Source organism: Bactrocera neohumeralis, chromosome 4 (assembly GCF_024586455.1).
Source record: "Bactrocera neohumeralis isolate Rockhampton chromosome 4, APGP_CSIRO_Bneo_wtdbg2-racon-allhic-juicebox.fasta_v2, whole genome shotgun sequence".
NCBI lineage: Eukaryota > Metazoa > Arthropoda > Insecta > Diptera > Tephritidae > Bactrocera > Bactrocera neohumeralis.
The window spans coordinates 53,721,211-53,743,802 of NC_065921.1; the positions used below are offsets into that span (position 1 = coordinate 53,721,211).

General features: G+C 34.9%; 2 long non-coding RNA genes across 7 annotated transcripts in view; both read right to left on the reverse strand.

Moving 5' to 3' along the window:
* LOC126754673 (uncharacterized) overlaps positions 1-22,592 on the reverse strand; it is a 174,056-nt gene that overhangs the window by 10,304 nt on the left and 141,160 nt on the right. For 2 of the 6 annotated variants that reach the window (XR_007666327.1, XR_007666328.1), the window contains exons 3-5: positions 8,506-12,052; positions 8,296-8,446; positions 7,663-8,232 (exon numbers count right to left, since the gene is read on the reverse strand). This is a non-coding gene — a long non-coding RNA (uncharacterized LOC126754673). Of the gene's footprint in view, positions 1-7,662; positions 8,233-8,295; positions 8,447-8,505; positions 12,053-22,592 lie in introns of those variants that run through there. The other 4 variants (XR_007666332.1, XR_007666329.1, XR_007666331.1 and 1 more) reach the window with 4 other exon arrangements.
* Positions 2,822-3,344, reverse strand: LOC126754724 (uncharacterized). The gene is made up of 2 exons (XR_007666406.1): positions 3,144-3,344; positions 2,822-3,082 (listed from the first exon to the last, which is right to left on the reverse strand). It is a non-coding gene; the product is annotated as an uncharacterized LOC126754724 (long non-coding RNA).

The following is a 22,592-nucleotide window of genomic DNA, read 5'->3' on the forward strand; positions in this document are numbered from 1 at the left end:
TACAAAGGTTAAAAATGGAAATGGGGCTCCGGGCCCATTGAATTTGAAGGTACAGAAAAAAATTTCCCGGAGAGCAAAAAACTTGTGTGTGGTGTTAAAATTGCCGTTAAGCAAGAGTGGCATTAGTTGTCAAAAGTGCGCTCAGGAGGTTAAAATCAAACAGAGCGCACAGTGGAGTCAAGTGCTCTCGCTGCTCCACCTGCAACCACCCACACACGTCGAACAACTCAAACAAGTGTAAAGCGAAAAAAATTGCAGCCGTACACAGGCAGTGTAAAATGACAAACACGCACGCAGACACTGACGTATACGAAACACACACGCACATACACGTATGTGTATATATGTCTTCGCTCATACTTAGCTGCACATTTTAGGCATCACAGGGATCGCAAATGTGAACACTCACTCATTTGTACACTCCTTCGACGCCCTCTCTTCCTCAACTCTCTTTCTTGTCAGCAACAGCGGCAGGCATAAAACAAAAACAACACTCAAACAAAATTATATGAAATTGTCACTAAATCAGTGGCACTGTAGGCATACGTTACGCACTTCCAAATACTCTCAGACATACAAACATACATTTTATCCCGTTATTAATGTTACAGTATGTTTATGTTTGCTTACTTTTACATGCTACTGTGTAATGAAGGCGCATGCAGTAACTTGTGCCGGTCTGTTTATTAGGTTGCTCATACGACGCGGCTGACATTGACAAGATACACTACCGCTATTCATTCACTCTACCACCCGCTACCACCAACTTGTGCCACGGCTTACTGCCCTTAATAGTGAAGATACTCCAATCTGGGTGAATGTGGCGTAGAATCACAATATTCGTTTCATCATAAATTGAGTGGTGGGAGGCTACAGTTTGTTCGGGAGAATACTACAGATTTTTTGAACGTTTTATAATTGAATAGTTTCAGCTTAAGCAAGAATTTCAAAGAATCAATCAATGATAATATAAGTAGTATTATGATATTTAATTACAGTAAGAGATCGAGTTCATTCGTAAATAATATTGGAAGCAATTCTTCGAGAAAAGGTCTACTAGGTTTTGAAAGCTCAGTCAAATGCGTAGTTTCAGCAGAACTGTATTCATATAGCGATGTGCGGTAGGTAATAAGAGTTTGAGGAGATTATTTGTCTGTTTTGAAGTCTCTAGTACTGAGAATTTATATCGCAAAAAAAATTATTTGCTTTCAGTTATAAAGAAACTATATCGAGCCATAACCGCCGAAAAAATGTATCCCACAAACTCGAAATTTTACAGGGGAAGGTTTTTTTAAATTAAATCAGTTTGAATAAAGCCATTATTTTAAAATTTATAATGTAAATATTTTTTTGTGTAATACGTTTAATTTTAATAATTTTAAATAGATATTTGCATCATAACGGTTGTTTTTGTGGGATACATTTTTTTTGCTTTCCTTCTGGCAACCTATTATTAAAAAAGTGTGTGGGTTACACAAAAAAATTGTTTTAAGGAAGTGACTTCCCGTTTTTTTATTTAATTTTTTTACTTAGTCCTTAAAATTAAATTACATACAAATGCATACATTTCTTAGTATATTCGATAAAACAAAAATAAAGTAATGTAAATCATATATTTAAAGTTTTCTGTTAACAAAGTAATGTTATTCATATTAAAATCTTGTAAACTTGAATAACGATAGATAAAAATATATAAAGAACGCTAAATACTGTCTTCCTGGTCGGTTTCAGGTAACAAATTTTTAACAGATCCATCCCATTTTAAATTTAAATACTCGTGTTGGAATTTTACGGGTATAGTTTTTCTATCGCAAAGCGTTTCAAATCCTTATATTTAGCAGAAGAAATGTTTAATATATGATCATATAATTGAGTAGGTCCCTCACAAACTATTTGGGAGTTTCGTCTGGATCGTGGAATTGAATCTAGATCATAATTTATGGTTTCAGATTCATCAAAGTAGCCATATTTAAGAGTAATATTTGAAATTTTTTTTTCCAATGTAGCAGAGCATAATTTTGTAAATTGAATTTTCACTGAATTTGGAAGTAACGCCTGTGAAAATGTCTTCCAGTCTTTAAAATCACTGTTAGTTAATTCAATACAATTATATTTTCTTGGGTTAGTTCTTGCATTTGATATTATGGTGTACCACTCACTTGGAGCCCAAATAGTCCTATTCCGAATAAACGATTCAATTGTACTATGTATCGAATCAACAGGCATCATGGTGTGTCCAGGCAACAAGTATGTGATTTTTATATTAGTCACAAAATTAGAATTTTCTACAAAATAGGTTAATGTCGCAAGCATAGCTCTGTTTTTGTTCTGTCCTGCGCAGCTATCACAATAAAGATGGACTATCGACTGGGTTTTTCTTTCATCGACTAATTTAAAGTATTGGAAAACAGTTGTGCAAATTTCATTACACCCTCGTTTACCATCCTTTTCTCCCCATAAAAAAACAAAACCCATCTCTTGTACCACTCTCATAAAAACTTTCATTGTAGAATGAATATTTTCTAGAATAGAACAAAGAAACACTTTTTCCATAGGGAGTATTTAAGACCTTTTGCAAGTCGAAACTTGTACATAAATAAGCCGGATTCTCTTTGCATAGCTTTTGGTCCTCCAAAAATATTTGCTTACATTTCTCTTTGTGCTTTAGATGAATTTGATACTCTTCTGATGAAAGCAATTGCTTTTTGGATTCTGTGTCTAAATTATTGTAATTCTCGCATAAGATACATTTATCTTTTTTAGGTAAACGAAAGCCTAAATTGAAACTGTTTTTAAAAATATTACGGAATACTCTTAACGATAACTGACTATTTACTTTATTAATAGTTTTCAAATGTTCTACATAATGCTGATATACAGTTTGGACATTTTTTCTTTAAGCACGGGTTGGGCAAAACACTCGTATTTTTTTCTTAACTTTTTGCAGCCTTTTAGGTATTCTCTTTTGCTTTCTGTAGCCCCTTTTCCCAACACTCGTTTCCTCCTCGACTTCTTTTAAACTTTCCAAACCATTTAAATCAACGAAAGATTCATCTGAATCGCTATACGGCACCAGGGAGAGCTGTAAAAATATCCAATAATTAAAAACAAAAACATATTTTGCAAAAAAAACAAATTCATACTTTCGACATATTGTTCTAAAGCTTTATCTTTAATTAAAGTCTCAAAAAATTGTGTTTTTTCCCCTTGTGTTTCATTTATGTTAAAAGAGAATTTAATTGTATCCCACACAAGCGTTCAAAGAAAATGTAAACAAGTCACCATATGCATTTACATTAAAATTGTTTTTGTTATAAAATCTTAACGGTTTAATCTGCAGCCATTAAATTTTGACAGATAATGCAAATGATGTTGAACTATCGATTTCGATAACAAACCAAAAATCGATTATGGTGTGGGATACATTATTTTGGCGGTAATGGCTCGATATTTACTACTATGTGTATAGCAAAAAAGGTGAATTAAAGAAGGGTTTCATTCAAATATGCAAACCTAGAATTATCAAATCTCAAGAGAGTTTATTAAGTAAGCCAGTCAGCTCCAGAAACAAAATAACTCCAATTTTTACACTTATGCCGATTATAAATTATAAATTATAAATAATTAATAATCTTTCAAAGGAGGAAAAGCAAGAAAAAATTAGTTTCTTAGACTATACACTTAAAATTAAAACTGTTTTGGAACAACGGCAAAAGCGAAAAGATGAAATGACATTTTCAGCAAACAAACCACATTAAAAAAAATTTGCTACAGTTTATATTTGAAGGGTTTCCTACTGAGTTTAAAGCAATCACGGACACCCTTCTGATTCATAATCTTTTCAATTTTCAAAACATATTCATTAAATAAAATTCGTTTCAATACTACAGCAAAACCACAATTTCTTAACTTATCACTTTGATGGCAGCAACAATAAAAAAAATTCACTCCCCATTTGAACGCACCGAACACTTTGAAAATACAACCCTGGAATTAAAGGCTAAAATGTGTAAAACAAATCAAAAGTATTGGCTTCAACCTTGTCATGTCAAGTAAAAGCACCACTTCATATTGATCAGGAGCGACATATACTTACACATATCTATGTGTACAAATATAAATATATTACATTATTCAAAATTGACTAGCACTCCACAAAGGGATAGAATGGCAACCATCACATGAGTTACAAGCTACTCACTTTCACTGAAATACACACACACTTGCATACAAATGCATACTCATATGTTTGATTCCACTTTCTTTTGCCATTTGTGGTGAAATAGAATTTGCATGTCGTCAGCTTGCTGGTGAAAGTAATGGAGATTATCAACATTCAACTACCAATCTATACCTGTGCTTAATATGCAAGTCAATGTGTATATGTGTGAGCTGAAGGTTTGGATTGAGATGGTGTGTCAGGAGATGTACATATGTGGCATAGTAGATAGAAAATGGAAACAGTGTTAGCATTGAGACGCCAGCTTCAACAAAAAGTGACAGCCTTGACATGTGACTCCCCATAGAAATCAAGCAAGATTATAATGATATTAAGAAGATGGCAGGAAGAAAATGTCAGGAAAAAAATGTCAAGGAATCAAATTGAATGAGAGCGAGTAATGAAAAGAGTAGAAACACAGTATGGCTGATGGTATTGCAGTGGAATAGGGATTTTGAGAACGGAGTTGGGTAAATAGTAAAGAATTTCTTCCCTGAGATTAATAGAGAAATATCAAATTAAAATAATAATATAATATTATTTTTGCTTCTTAGTTCCTCTGTAATTTTGCGTAAAGTAAATATAAACTACATTTTAACATATTTTAAAACTTTCATGCTATGTAAATTTTCTTCCAGTTTGAAAGCACTTGAGCCCCTGCAATCACTCTATATTTTATATAGTAGTACTACCGATAACTTTCCCAATAATAAGAATGAGGACTGGGGGCCATTTTAATCGTAGCAAAAACTTGATAGATATAATTTTTACAAGACAACACTAAACGAGCTCTATTATTTTTAAGCGCTTTAATTTTTCTGAGAATAATTTGATTACCCAACACATGACCTATTGGCAGAGAATTTGGTCTTTATAAAGATAAGAGTATAAATTCGTAAAGCGATTAAATGGTTAATAAGTTAATAGATTAGTAGATCAAAGACAGGCTATTACTAATTTTCCATTGAACAGAAATTAATTTTACATAAGATGGAGCATCAAGTAAAGAAACTTATTGTATTTTTAAATTACGTTGTGAATATAGAATTATTGAGTAGCTGACTCTTCTCGAAGGGTCTCTTAAATCAAACTATTCGGAAAAAACTTCCACAAAAATAAGCTTTCTGCAGCATGAAATTGCTGACGGCTGTTCTTAGCTACTTCACACTACAACTTGTATGTATGTCCATTATCGTCTAAACGAATCAGTATAATATTCGTGTAAGTCAAAATATCTTACCGATATAGCTAGATTTGACATCTTAGAAGGACTAGATGACTAATGCGCAATTTCTCATGGACTTGGACTTTCCTTTTCCAAGATAGTCAATATACATTATTCCATGCGCATCCCAAAATACAGACGACATTACCTTCCCAGCCGACTGTTGTATTTTGCACGCTTCGGAGCGGATGGCTGTCCATTGGACTTCAGAATGAAATTATAGAAACAATTTTATGTAGAAAATAGGTTACCAGATTTTACAACCGGCAAATATGTTTGATTCCAATATGGTTCTGTAAGCAAGGCGACAAAGATACCAGATCACAGAAAGTATTAACATATGCTTCCAATACAACTGAACAAATTCTTTAAAGGCGTTATCGGCAAATTATTTGCTGCTTAATACTCTATAAAGTCCATTTTATGAGTAGAATTGCTCTACAGGATCTTTGTATTAATAAGAAAATTGAACTTAAAGAAATACTTTAAACAGGTATCACAGCCGTAATTGTTTTTCATATCTTAAATTAAATCGTATAATAATTTAAACAGATGTGTTGGTTTAGCGATATAAGGCATCCGAAATATTTTCATTGGATGCTGCCAAGTTGACAATCCGGTTCCGGAAAATCGACTGTCGGGAATAAAGATTGCAGATCCAGGGGTCAACGCTACGAATGATGAAGACTTTAGAGTTTCTAGAGTTAAAAGAGCATTCGTTGACCAAGTTCGCCATACAAAATAGAATTTATTAAAAGACTTAAAGAAATCTCGGAAATAGGAATTCGCCAAGGCTGTAGGCATTTACATACATACATATTTTGCAGTTTGCTTTAAACTACCACTTGTGACATAAAATCAATTTTAAGCCGTAAAACAAATACTATTGCCATCCGAGTAAGTCCAAAGAAATTTCAGTTGCGAAAACTGCTTTGTAAATTTCACAAACCTTCAATTTCAGTCAAAATGTATGCTCAACTACAAATGACATAAAATAAAGCAGCAAAGTAGTAAAAACTTTTGCCATAACTCAAGTATGCGCTTATATGGAGGCATACTTATAGGATGTCATTTTTTATTATATTGCATTCCTCTTGTCTCAATTCCAATATGTACTAATGCAATGCAGAGAGAGCCAAAGTATAAGTGAGTGGTATAACCCTGCAAAATGTGAGTCCAGTCCTAGACTGTATAAAAGACAGTCTTTCGATGACTTACTACCGGACCAAGCCTAGACCAATCTCATGTAACATCATAGGACCAATTTACACGGAGAATGTCCTAGGCTTGGGCTACCATTCTACCATTTATGCCGTCGACAGTCCAGACCAAAGATAGACGGTTTGGTCTATGCATAATACAGTCAGGTGCTAGACCAAGTAGACTGTACACACAAATAGTGCCTATTCTGGTCTATATATGTATATTGCAGACCAAAGTAGATAGGTATTATGCAGTCCGATTGGTCTATGCATAAGACAGTCTCATTGATAGACCAATCGACCTGCACAAAAGCTATTTACTTTGGTCTATGCATTTGACTGTCTTATGCATAGACCAATCGGACTGCATAATACCTATCTACTTTGGCCTGCAATATGTATTTTTCTAAAAATGAAAATTGCTGGTTTTTTATTTTGGTTTTTTTATATTTTTGATTTTATTCATCACATTTCGTTTAATTTAAACATTTAAAGTCTTCTCTTCTTAAAACTAAGTATAATTTATAATAATGATTTCAAAAATTAAAAAAAAAATAATCACATATTCAGTAAAAAAAAAGAAATCTGTTTTTATACTAAAACTAGATAAAAATATTAATATATTGACGATATTGATATCATCGGCCTCAACACCCGCGCCGTTAGTTCTGCTTTCTCCAGGCTGGACAAGGAAGCACAGAAAATGGGTCTGGCAGTGAACGAGGGCAATACGTAATATCTCCTGTCATCAAACAAACAGTCGTCGCACTCGCGACTTGGCTCTCACGTCACTTTGACAGTCATAACTTTGAAGTCGTAGATAATTTCGTCTATCTTGGAACCAGCGTAAACACCACCAACAACTTCAGCCTAGAAATCCAACGCAGGATAACTCTTGCCAACAGGTGCTACTTCGGACTGAGTAGGCAATTGAGAAGCAAAGTCCTCTCTCGACAAACAAAAACCAAACTCTATAAGTCACTCATAATTCCCGTCCTGCTATATGGTGGCTTGGACGATGTCAACAACGGATGAGTCGACGTTGCGAGTTTTTGAGAGAAAAGTTCTGCGAAAGATTTATGGTCCTTTGCGCGTTGGCCACGGCGAATATAGCATTCAATGGAACGATGAGCTGTACGAGATATACGACGACATTGACATAGTTCAGCGAATTAAAAGACAGCGGCTACGCTGGCTAGGTCATGTTGTCCGAATTTACGAAAACACTCCAGCTCTGAAAGTATTCGACGCAGTACCCGCCGGGGAAGCAGAGGAAGAGGAAGACCTCCACTCCCTTGGAAGGAACAGGTGGAGAAGGACCTGGCTACGCTTGGAATATCCAATTGGCGCCACGCAGAGAAAAGAAGAAACGACTGGCGCGCTGTTGTTAACTCGGCTATAATCGCGTAAGCGGTGTCTACGCCAATTAAGAAGAAGATAAAAAAAAGTCAATAGTGTTAATTATATTAGTTATTTTCAATTTTTAGTTTATTAACTGTGGTCAATCTATACAGCCTTTTTTTTAACAATGTGGAGGCATTTCGATAGTTGCTTATCGGGCTTTTCTGACGTCGCCGACAATCCACCTGTTATTAAAAATAAAAGAAATTGAAGAATATATTTAAACAAAAATTAATTTATGTACGTACTTATAATCGCATCATACAAGGAAGTATATTTTTTCAGGCAAATCTTGGCATGGACGCCGCCTACATTGACTTCGTTGCACATAGATCTGGAGATAATTTCCTCAAAGTGCTTTTCTGGATCCCCATTTAATAAGTGTTTTATTGCGTTAATCTGAAATGTTCATTCAAAATTATTAGCGGAATTTACAATAATTCAATTATTAAACTTACATATTCATTGATGTTCACCTCATTTATGGCGTTATTGACGCTTTCCATTTCTTCAATGGTTTTTATAGGGAAGAGTTTGCTCTAATTCCTCATATCTGCGTCCTTATTAGCAAGAACGCTTAATTGGGCGCCTTGCTTTGCCTAAACTTCCATCATTTTTTTAAGCTAATCTGGAAAATAATCATTTTTAAAATTATTTGCATCAAAATTTTATTTAAAAAAATATCTAGCATGTTGTCAAATTTAGTGTTCAAATCGTCAATTTTAGCCTCCAAAGATTTGCACCTTTCACAAGTTTTGTTATTGCTATTGCTGTTGGGGAAGTTGGTATTATTATTGGTTTTGAGATAGTTGTTGTTATTGCTGCTGCCGCTATTGTTGTTTTCGGAATGAATTTGCGAATCACCTATAGAATTATTTTAAAAATTATTAATCCGTTATGAAAAGTTAGAAACAAAATATACTCACAAATTATTATTTCATTATCTTTGAAGTCAAATTGTCTTATCTGATTTGGTTGTTGCTGAGTCACTTTCATATAAATATTTCGTTTTTTTTTATATTTTATTTTTTTTTTTATATTATATTTTTTATATTATATTTTTTTTATATTCGTTTTGCTTTTTGTTATCTATTAAAAAGTGCAGCTATTTAATAAAGGCAATAGTAGAAAATTTTGTGAAGAAGGAAGCAACATCAATTTATATGCTACATCATCTGCTTTAAATTCTTCAATTTCTTCAGATAATGAATCCGAAAGTGCTATTCCTAGAGCTAATGAAGTAAATGGAGCTGTAAAGAATGGATGGACATTTTTAAACCAGACTGCTTCCAATATTATTTCCCCTGCATTTGACTTCTTAATTTTTTTAATTGAAATACGTATATCTGGCAAAATAACGTCTAAGTCTACACGCGCAATGAAAAAGCAGAAATTCATAATAAAAATCTTCGTGCACGTGGTCTTTTAACAATAAGATTCCAGTGTAAAGCAGAAATTGTCCAAACTCTGTTGCTTTCCAATGGTGAATTTCTTTGAAACTCCTTGGCAATCTAACAAACTCTTTTGGAATATATTTCCTTATCAACTCAAATTGGGATGACATTTCTTCTTGGCTACTTTTGCTCATTTTGTACTTTGATTTTTTTTCAATAAGGCAATCAACATTTTCTTGGTAACACCCATGTCAATCAAATGCATTGGATCCAATGGCACTTTACTGATCATATTTACATTTATTTTTTCCAAAGGTGATTTTGAAGAAATAAATTTATTCAAATGATGATCTTTATATTTTCTTGCAGCAAAATCAGCATTTGTAATTAAATTCCCAATTTGAGTGGAATACGCTAATTTTTTTTTCTTTGTTTTTTGGCTATTTGTGTACATTTGGAGCAGCCATGAGCTGATGAATGATGAGCAATACCACAAACAAAAGATTTTGCTGGTGCACCACATATCACAACTCGTACATTCAGTGGAATAAATTTGCCATTGATGGCAACTCCATTATTTAATAAAATTTCTAATTCTGCAACAAAACTCTCCAAATATACACAAATATCATCAGGTTTAGTTTTTCCTTCGTAGATTGCAACAGGAAATACAACAGATTTATTACAGCTAACCACTTTCACTAAAATTGGCCATAATTGTTTTTGTGAAGATTTGAATAGAGGTAATCCGTCAATATTTATGAAGTAAACTTGAAATTCCTTCAATTTTTTGTATTTGGTTTTGTAAACCAAAATATATTAAATCCCCAGGAGATACATCTTTTGTTGATATTTTTTCCAAGTTTACTTGCATCAAAGTAGACAGTCTTAACGGAACATCTAATCCACTTTCATTTAAAATTTTCAAAAGTGCACGCAGATTTTTATAAGATATTCTTGCATCTAATTGCCATTTCCTAATTTTTTCAAGGAATGTTCTTGCTTTCGGAATTTCGTCATGAATTTCACAATTAAAACTGTCTTCAATTGTGTTTTCAAGAATGGCGTCATGACGCTCTTCTACCGCGTCATTTGGATTTTCGCTACCACTTAAAAATATTCATCACGCTTCCTCTTCACTAATCTTCTCATGTGCCTTTTAGAATAACACATTTTTTATTGATTATTTTAATTTAATTATATAAATTATAGCAATTACACTTAAATTTTTATAAATTTTTGTTCAACACTCACAATTCAAAACGGCACGTGTTCACTTGCAGCCTTTGTTCTTTTTTGTGCTCATTGACATAACAAGTGAATATACGAGTATTTAGTCGTCATTCGGCAATGCAAAACTACATGCCACCATCTAGTCACATTGGTCTAGATGAAAAGAAGATTTTTCAATCTATCTTTATACCACTGATTTTGTGTTATAGGACCAATGCTTTTTGCAGGGAAGCAAAAGCGAAAATAGAGCTGAGAACTTTCATAACGAAATTTATTTACTCAATACGATGTGTGGGCTTACCGGAGAAACGCATGAAAATCCAGTTGGATAAAGGTGCTTTACGGCAACATAAGACTACCATATATTGAACTTTCTAGCAGGTGTATGCCGATACCAGCTACCAGCAATGCTCGAGTATAACTTTTCTTCAGACTTATTTATGTTGTGCCTGAAAATTGCGTTCTAGTTTACTAAATCAAAGTTCGCTGCAACATTTCATTTCAACTTTTGCACTACCACTCCATTTGCATATGTAGGTATATGTGTATGCATATTGTTTATAGAGGCAGCGCACATAAGTATGCAACAATTTTCAAAGGGACTAAGGAAATTTTGTTGGAAAAAAGCACGTCAAGTTCTTGACTTGCAAAGCTACTCGAAGCTGCTAGCTTGCTGCCTGTTGTTGCCGCTACCTCTCCTATTCTTATTTTTATACTCTCGCAACAAAGTTGCTAAGGAGAGTATTATAGTTTTGTTCACATAACGGTTGTTTGTACGTCCTAAAACTAAAAGAGTCAGATATAGGGTTATATATACCAAAGTGATCAGAGTGACGAGTAGAGTTGAAATCCGGATGTCTGTTTGTCCGTCCGTCCGTCTGTCCGTCCGTCTGTCCGTCCGTCTGTCCGTCCGTCTGTCCGTCCTTCTGTCCGTCCGTCCGTCCGTCCGTGCAAGCTGTAACTTGAGTAAAAATTGAGATATCATGATGAAACTTGGTACACGTATTTCTTGGCTCTTTAAGAAGGTTAAGTTCGAAGATGGGTAAAATCGGTCCACTGCCACGCCCACAAAATGGCGGAAACCAAAAACCTATAAAGTGTCATAACTAAGCCATAAATAAAGATATTAAAGTGAAATTTGGCACAAAGGATCGCATTAGGGAGGGGCATATTTGGACGCCATTTTTTGGAAAAGTGGGCGTGGCCCCGCCCTTACTAAGTTTTTTGTGCATATCTCGGAAACTACTATAGCTATGTCAACCAAACTCTATAGAGTCGTTTTCTTCAGGCATTTCCATATACAGTTCAAAAATCGAAGAAATCGGATAATAACCGCGCCCACTTATAGTTTTGTTCACATAACGGTTGTTTGTAAGTCCTAAAACTAAAAGAGTCAGATATAGGGTTATATATGCCAAAGTGATCAGGGGAACGAGTAGAGTTGAAATCCGGATGTCTGTCTGTCCGTCCGTCCGTCTGTCCGTCTGTCTGTCCGTGCAAGCTGTAACTTGAGTAAAAATTGAGATATCATGATGAAACTTGGTACACGTATTTCTTGGCTCTTTAAGAAGGTTAAGTTCGAAGATGGGCAAAATCGGCCCACTGCCACGCCCACAAAATGGCGAAAACCGAAATCCTATAAAGTGTCATAACTAAGCCATAAATAAAGATATTAAAGTGAAATTTAGCACAAAGGATCGCACTAGGGAGGGGCATATAACACTATTTTGAATTCCATCTGATGCCTTCTCTGTATAATATATACATTAGGAACCAATGATGATAGCGGAATAAAACTTTACACAAATTTGAAAAATATGTAAATGACGGATAATGAAATCTTGATTATTACTTTATCATGCGAGAGTATAAAATGTTCGGTGACACTCGAACTTAGCCCTTCCTTACTTGTTTTATTTTAGTATTCTGCTAGCTGGAAACAAATTTCAAAATAATTTTTAATTATTAGAACCGTTGAGTAATTATATAGAAAATAATTTCGGCATAATATGTGCGCCATTATGGGGTCAATTATTTCTAAAATTTGGAGTGGGTTTTCAAACGCATCCCGAAGTTTCACTGGTTGGCCTAAAACGGATCCATAGCAAATAAGCACTTAATTGTACCTTAAAGAGGGTACGGGGAACCATACAAAGTATATAAATAATTAATCAGCGTGACGGGCTGAGTCGATTTAGTTTTGTCCGTCTGTGCGTCTGTATATATGCAAACTAGTTCCTCAGTTTTTGAGATATAAATCAGACATTGCACACGTATTTTTCATCCCAAGATGGTGCTAATTTGTCGGACCTGCCTATATCCGACTACTACAGCATATAACTGTCATACAAACTGAATGATCGGAATCAAGTACTTGTAGGGTAATATTTTTCATTGACGAGATATCTTTAGGAAGTTTTGTACGAACTATTGCCTAAATTATGGCTACAATATCCGAAGAAAATGTTCAGTTTGGACCATTATTGTATGTATATACATAGTTGCCATATGATTTTTGTATAATACTTTTTGCCTTAAAAAAAGTGCACCTTGTGCAGGGTATTATCACTTTCTTTTAATTTTTAATTTCAATCCTACTTCAACCATTTGACCTTTCCCATATACTTTATATGACATTTCCTAATATTTTACAAAAAAGATTTTATATCCCAAGCCATTAAATTTACAACTCTAAAAAAGTAATACATATATCAATAAAACAATTTTTACAAAAACGATGTTTTGATTTTATTCATAAAAACCTTCCTTTAAAAAGGGTACGCAGCATAAATCACTTGTGTGGATGCTCAAGTTATTTGATGACTACATCTAACCTAAGATCTAGAAAACAGAAAATATTAGAATACAAATTCAAAGTTGTAGTTTTACTCGCTTACTGCAAAATATCGAAAAATATTATACACATGGGAAAAGATATATATGTATTATGATTTTGATGACTTGTTTAGATCGGATTCTTGTTTGCGGGGCAAACACTGAAATGTAAGGGGTGTTTGAAAAAAAACAGTCAACTTGGAAATAAAGAATACCATAGAGTGTATGTGTGTGTCAATATCAGCGTATAACATAACATATCAAAATTAAAATTCTAAATTAAAAATATTGAAATAGTTGGCAAAATTAAGGTGGCGTGAAGGCAGGCGAATGTATTTAGAGTAGGTATTTATTTGTATGTGTCCTCCGTGTTTTTTTTTTGTGTGCACATCATACATACATAATTTGTTTACTTTTAATTTCTGACATAAACACAAATTAGTTATATAGAGGCCAGGCCAAGTTTTCCCTCAAATGTATCTCTTTTAGGAACAAGATACACTGTTATGAGTAAAACATGCTCTTTCATTTTTAATGAGATAACTCACATATTGGCCGATATATGCTGTGCAAAGCTAACTAGAAGTTCGAAAATCCTTATATAAAGTATATGGGGGCTAAGCAAGTATTGGTCCGATTCAACCCATTTTTGACATACAGACATACCATTAAATAATAGAAGAATAATCTCTTAATTTCATGTATATATTTCACACATTGACCAACATTTTCGATCAAAAGTCAACTATAGGTACCGGGGTCCACATATTCGGTACCTAGGGACTTGGACAGTTTTTGTTGGAGTTACACAAGTTTTGGTCATAAAGTGGCACACACTGCATACCTTATTCGCGCAAAGTTTTATTCCGTTATATTAATTTCTTCTTGGTTTAGATACTGGAAACTGAACGAATCAAGTGGAAGTAGGCGTGGTTGTCGTCCGATTTCGTCCCTTTTCATAATGTGACCTTAGAATGTAAGAAGAATGAAGAAGAATTCACCTGATCTGACGCCGTGCGACTTCTGGCTGTTCACCAAGCTCAAAAGACCGCTCCGGGAACACCGTTTTTATACGATAGAGGAGATTCAAGCCGCAGCGAAGACGGAACTGAAGGCCATCCCGGAAAGTGACTACAACCAGTGTTTCGAAGATTGGTAAATCCGTTGGCATAAGTGCATTGCATCGGGAGGGGATTACCTTGAAGGGGATGAAATTGATTTGGAAGAATAAATAAAGAATTTTCAAAATAAATACAATGTCACCTTATTTTTTGGTATCAATAAATTTATGAATAATTTTTAAATTATTACGAATACAAATAAAAGAAAAACTTTTGATAATTAAAAATTAAATTTATTTATTTGGCATTAAATTAACTTTCAAAAATTGAAATGAAATTCTTTGGCACAAATTAATATTAATTAAAATTTATTTTCTAGACTGGTAGGACTGTCAGTGACATCTATGCCAAATGTCACATCAAAATAATCAAAAGTGTTTCGGGTAGTGTAAGTGGAGGATGGGGTCATGTGTAGAAGTTCACGCAAGTGAGGAAAGTTCTCTGATCGCCATTCACTTGGGAGTGGCCAGAAAAGATCCTTTTACATATGGCTCAAGCAGCACACGACTTCCGGTCTTTGACCAAGTATCCTCTGGGTAGCCTAAGAACATCCGTTTGAAGGCTAGCTAAAGTGAGAAGGCGAAACATCCCCTCCGCAGGGCTGTGCGCTGGTTTTGGGACCCGCCACGTAAATAACACTCCCAATGAAAGGAAAGTTAACTCGGCTATAATCGCGTGAGCGGTGTCTACGCCAGTTAAGAAGAAGAATTTTAGGATACTCTTGTGTTTCTAAAGAACGTAACGTGCATTCGAAGATTTTTACCATGAGTGAAATTATTCTACAAAGAAGTTCCATTAAGATTTGTGTGTGGAATTAAATTTTCGGTGCCGAAACGTTCAGAATGTTGGAAGGAAGTATTTTTGATTGGTACAAATTTCTTAAAGAGGTCCGAAAACGTGTGACGGCGACCTACGTCCAGGTCGGCCATTAACATCAACTGATGATCAATTTTTTAATGAAACAAAGGAATTGGTGCTCAAAAATCGACGATTAACAGAAAGAAATATTAGTGGCATCGTTAGAACGTGGAAAGGATCGGTGAAAACCATTATGAAAGATCATTTGTGCGTAGGCACAGTGAAAGCACGATTGGTTCCAAAATCAGTAATGACAAACGACCGCTCCGGGAAACGCTATGAGTCACTACGCTCATTGAATGTTCTTCCGAAAATTTACTGTTTCGAGAAAAGTTAGTACAAGTGTATTGGGACCAAGTAGCATTACTTTGAGGGGACGATATAATTTTGAAGAATAAATTAAAAATTCTAAAATTATATAAAAATATCTTACCACTTTTTGGTCATAATACAATATATACTTTATTGGATTTCCGACGACTCTTTTTGGGTATTACAAACTTCGTAGTAAATTTAAAATATCCTATTCAGTGTAAAAACCGGAGCTTTTACTGACGGCAAGAAACTACACTAATATCACTATAAAAGCAACTATTGGTTGGTTGATATCTGTATCAGAAATGAAAAATTTTAGTTAACGAATAGTTTAGCTTAGTACCCCAGTCTTTTCAGAGACAAACCTTTTTCCCCAAAAGTAATGTGTGGTTGAACTCAGTTAAAAAGAAACATAAAACAGCAGGACTATTATCTTAAAGTCCCAATTCTCTATTTCGAATTTTTTTTGAACGTTTAATTAAAATGAAATGTTTGACACTCTTTTGACACCCTTTGTTTATTAACGTACTTACATAATAAAATTTGGATGAATCTGCCTACCAGACAATCTAAATGCATTGTGGCATCATACCCATAACCCAATTTACTAATTAGATTTTTTCATGACTTTTTGTGCTGGGTAACAACGTACAACAACAACAGCAAGAAATTTACAGTATCGCATTCGCAAATTCGCAGCTAAACCAGAAACTATTTATAACAAACGAAAAATGTATTACAACACCACGACGCCAATTTGCCTGAACTATTAATGTGTGGGATGGTTCTTTCAAGAACACCTCTCTGCACCTATTTTAATGAATATCCGTGTTTTTATAAAACTTTATGCTAAAGCTACGCTTTGCCTTAGATTATTATTTTATTTTATATTATTTTTCATACTTTGTTTCTTAATGTTATTATTTTTATAACATTTTTATTTATTTTCACTTCAGTTCATTTTATAATATTTTGTAGAAAATGTTTGTCACTGTTTGTGGTTTGTTTCACTTCCTTCTACTATATATAATCAATTGCAGGAACTCTACTTCCCTCATCATCAAATAACGACAATGAGTTTTTATTTGATTATTGACTTATATAAAACGTTACTTCCTGTATAACCATTTTCTCGAACCTTAAAACAAACGGAACAGCTGCGCTCATGCCACAGCCCCAACGAAAGCAACAACTTAAAATAAATTAAGTTCTTCAAATAGCCATTGGCATTTCCTTTGGTTTTCTAAAGGGGTTAACTTAACGCAACTCAGTACAGCCGTTAGCCGAGTTTACTATATACACGCGCATATACTATCTCATAACGACGTCCGTTCGAACCAGCTATTCGCTTAACTTTACTTTTGTTTATTTGCAAATGGCCGAAGTGGCAAATCACATAAGTGCAATTTCCACTTCATCAACATAATTAATTTCCAACGCACAGCGAAAAGGATAGTAAAATTATGAAAAGACAAGAACAACAATAGAACATTACCGAAGAAATTGACTAACTAAGTTCGCAAGAGTAAACAGCTACTGAGACGGAAGCTGAGACGACGAGGAAAATCTTAGAGAAAATATATCCACGGATTGCTTCTAACCGCAAAAGCAATGAAAAATGTAGAAAAATAAAACTCATAAAAAAAGCAACAACAAATTTTCTTTAACTTATAACCAAGTTTGTTGTGGTGTCATTGGTTCCTAATGTTTATACTCGTATTATACAGAGAAGGCATCAGATGGAATTCAAAATAGCTTTATGTTGGAAGAAGGCGTGGTTGTGAACCGATTTCACCCATATTTCGTACATGTCATCAGGGTGTTAAGAAAATATTATATACCGAATTTCATTGAAATCGGTCTAGTAGCTCCTGAGATATGGTTCTTGGTCCATAAGTGGGCGGCGCCACGCCCATTTTCAATTTTTAAAAAAAGCCTGGGAGCAGCTTCCTTCTGCCACTTCTTCCGTAAAATTTAGTCTTCCTGACGTTTTTTGTTAGTCGGTTAACGCACTTTTAGTGATTTTGAACATAACCTTTGTATGGGAGGTGGGCGTGGTTATTATCCGATTTCTTCCATTTTTGAACTGTATATGGAAATGCTTGAAGAAAACGACTGTGTAGAGTTTGGTTAACATAGCTATAGTAGTTTCCGAGATATGTGCAAAAAGCTTAGTAGGGGGCGGGGCCACGCCCACTTTTCCAAAAAAAAAATTACGTCCACATATGCCCCTCCCTAATGCGATCCTTTGTGCCAAATTTCATTTTAATATCTTTATTTATGGCTTAGTTATGACACTTTATAGGTTTTCGGTTTCCGCCATTTTGTGGGCGTGGCAGTTGGCCGATTTTGCCCATCTTCGAACTTGACCTTCTTATGGAGCCAAGGAATACGTGTACCAAGTTTCATCATGATATCTCAATTTTTACTCAAGTTACAGCTTGCACGGACGGACGGACAGACGGACGGACGGACAGACAGACATCCGGATTTCGACTCTACTCGTCACCCTGATCACTTTGGTATATATAACCCTATATCTGACTCTTTTAGTTTTAGGACTTACAAACAACCGTTATGTGAACAAAACTATAATACTCTCGTTAGCAACATTGTTGCGAGAGTATAAAAATCGAGGAAAAATACAATTTAAACTTTCGCTTTGCTGTAATTAAAAAGTTTAAAATTTTCTGCCCTACGCGAGACAGAAGGAGAGTGATAGCCCGGCATCACTAGTCTGTATGAGTTATAAGACATGAGGCCAACGCAGGGGTTACAATAAAGGATAAAGCGGTATAAAAGTGCGGGGTCAGTGGATGTTGTCGTTATGATCCGCACAAAACGAAGATAACGACGAAGAAGTTCTGGCGGACAAAGGGGATCATAACAATTACAAACTGTATTTCACACCCCAGTGCCGACAGTTCGATTCACGCTTTTCTTGAGCTTCCAACATTTTGTATTTATTTGCGCTTTCCCTTTGACTTTTTTTGTTTTATTTTTTATATTACTTTTATAATTTTCGCAACTGCAAACAACACTTTCTGCCAAAGTGCGTGAACGTGGCCGACACAATTTTGCATTTTGTCGCTGCCTGGTTTGTAGTTGCAATTTTTTTTGTGTTTGTAGTGGTTGTTGCGTTTTGTGGGAAAAAATTTTCCCGTTGCGTATTTCAGCCCTACCTCGCCACTTAAATGCAACCTCTTCGCAGTCAACCAAGCGGATGGTCCGAATAAGCATTATTCGGGCGGAGTCTTTTGTATCTGCTGCTGGAGAATATTTGCATAATTATAGAAAAAGTTAAGCATTTTTTGATTTAATTTGAATATCTTGAACAGAATTTACTATGTTTGCCACGAAGTTTGTAATACCCAGAAAGAAACGTAGGACACTCTATAAAATGTATATGGTAGATAAATGATAAGCGTGATGATATGAGTGGACAAACAAGCCGTTCAGTTTTTGAGATATCGCTCTAAAATTTCGCTATAGCCATTTACATTACCTCGTATATTAAATTCCCTATGTCGATCAAACCATACACATTTGGTAAGACCTCACATTATGATGACCTTACAAAATTTGTTGACCGGATTCCTAATAGATATATTCATTATTTAAGCCTCTTCCTGTTTTAAAACGAAACGACGTTGAACAATACCAAAAGATCCGCAACAAATTGAAATCCAACGTAGAATAACTCTTGAGAAGTAAAGCCCTCTCTCGACGAACAAAAACCAAACTTTATAAGTTACTCATTATTCTACGTTACGAGTTTTCGGGAGAAAGGTTCTTCGAAAGATTTATGGTCCTTTGCGCGTTGGCCATGGCGAATATCGCAATCGATAGAATGATGAGCTGTATGAGATATACGCCGCCATTGACATAGTTCAGCGAATTAAGAGACAGCAGCTGCGCTGGCTAGAAAACTTAGCGTGTTTTTATACCCTGAACAGGGTATACTAAGTTTGTCACGAAGTTTGTAACACCCAGAAGGAATCGTCGGAGACCCTATAAAGTATATATATAAATGATCAGTATTTCGAGCTGAGTCGATTTAGCCATGTCCTTCCGTCTGTCTGTCTGCAAACATCATTTTCCCTTCAAGAAGCTGCTCATTTATCGGAACGGCCGATATCGAACCAGAATTATAGCTGCCATACAAACTGAACGATCGGAATCAAATGCTTGTTTGGACAACATTCACATTTGACAAGATATATTCACGAAATTTGGTATATATTATTTTCTAAAGCAAAAGCAACAATGTAATCTCCGAAGAAATTGTTCAGATCGGTTAACTATAGCATATAGCTGCCATACAAACTGAACGATCGGAATCAAATTCTTGTATGGACAACTTTCACATTTGACAAGATATATTCACAAAATTTGGTATATATTATTTCCTAACGCAACAATGTAATCTCCGAAGAAATTGATCAGATCGGTTAACTATAACATATAGCTTCCATACAAACTGAACGATCGGTATCAAGTTCTTGTATGGACGACTTTCACATTTGACAAGATATATTCACGAAATTTGGTATATATTATTTTCCAAAGCAACAATGTAATCTCCGAAGAAATTGATCAGATCGGTTAACTATAACATATAGCTTCCATACAAACTGAACGATCGGTATCAAGTTCTTGGATGGACAACTTTCACATTTGACAAGATATATTCACGAAATTTGGTATATATTATTTTCTAAAGCAACAATGAAATCTCCGAAGAAAATGTTCAGATCGGTTGACCATAGCGGTTGACTATAGCATATAGCTGCCATACAAACTGAACGATCGGAATCAAGTTCTTGTATGGACAACTTTCACATTTGACAAGATATATTCACGAAATTTGGTATATATTATTTCCTAACGCAACAATGTAATCTCCGAAGAAATTGATCAGATCGGTTGACTATAGCATATAGCTTCCATACAAACTGAACACATAGTTACTAACAGAAATGCACCTGCGAAGGGTATTTAGCTTCGGTGCAACCGAAGTTAACGTTTTTTCTTGTTATAACTAAAATAAAAGACAATGCGGTGAACACTCTCAGGACCAAGTTCATTCAGAATGAATTTAGGAGAAGTATTGTAACCAAGACTAATCTATAACAAATCATGTCAAAGTATTCCGAAATAGAATATAATTTTAGCGGTATATGTATACCAAACGAAATGTTAAGGTATTGAGAGAAACAGAAGACCCTATTGATCCCGCGGTAGTGCGGTTTTAAAGTTTTTCTTCGAAGAAAACACAAGCCATACATGCACATATAGTGACTCACCTGATGCTGATATTGGCAATATCATCAAAATGGCAAAAAGTTATCGAACATAAATGATGGAAACAAGTTTTGCCTCTGATATTGGCAATATCATCAAAATGGCAAAAAGTTATCGAACATAAATGATGGAAACAAGTTTTGCCTTTAAGAGACTTCCTAAATTTATCTCTACAGAAGTTGTGAGCTATGAACCGTCCCGTTGGCTCCTGATCATGTACTTCATAAATACTTTAAACAAATAAAATAATGTCGATTTGCTTAACAACATCATCTCTTAAATGAATGTGTGCCACTTCTCATAATTTATTGTACCTTCAATGTCGCGCCTTCACGCTGATAATTGCAGTAAATAAATTAATATTAAAAGAAAAGTTGTAAATGATTTTTTGTTGTTGCAGCTGCGTTGGTATTGTCATTGCAGCTGTGGCTGGTAGTAATGCAAGTTTTTTCAATCTCACATGTGGTTTTTGAACTACAAAGTATTACCGGACGCACAACAGCCGTAATTGTCCTGTCGCCAATTGCCAACGTAAAGGCTCCACCAAAAGGACAATGCGACGAGCAGGACGCACGACCGAATGTGAGAGACTAACCAGCGGAGATGGGATGAGGAAGCCAACTTGTCAGCCGGTTTGGACAGCTCGCCCGTTGACTGGATTGTTTGCTGATTTGCCGCACCCCATCAAAGAAATGAGAAAAGTTACTTTTTTGGTTTTAAATTTGCAAGCTTGCTATATGAAGGAGCTTTGAGCTCGTAGTGTTGATTTATGCGTCGTAACTATTTGTTGCTCTTCATGCCGATCGCACTTCGTGCTCTCAGTGCTGCATTTCGTGACAGCGACATTTTTAAGTTGCTTAAAGTTGTAGACTTACGAAATGTTTTTATTTATTTTCCAATTTTTTGCCTGCCTCGCCGGTTACTTTTTCATTTTTCAGTCTTGCTGCGGCTACGTTTTACGCTTAACAGCCTGATATCAAAGTCAGTAAATAAGTCACAGTTCCTCCGCACCGTCATAACCTCAGTACTGCAATACTACCTTCGTCCAAATAGAGTAGCTACCGCGTAAAATATTTATGATTTTCTTGTTTCGGAAATTACCAAATTTTCTAAGTGTTCTTGCTTATAATATCTTCGCTACATACACACCAAAAAAAAACAGCGCTCAGTGTATTGTGTGAGGACAATATTATTATCTATAAAAACTTATATCAGTTTTATCGAATATTTTAACGAAATATGGATATATTACTGTGGGCCAAAAATAGTGATGCTTGGTTTTCATTAGGGAAAAATAATTGACTTCAAAAAATGCCTCAACGAGCAGCTGTTCATCTGGTGTCAAATGCATTTTCATTACTATATCAGTTCAAAACCTGTCGTTAAGTTTTGGTGTCATATGATTGACAACCTGTTTTAACTAAAAATGGCAATTATGAACAGACAATTTCACCAACTGTTATATTAAAAATATAATTGCTTTTA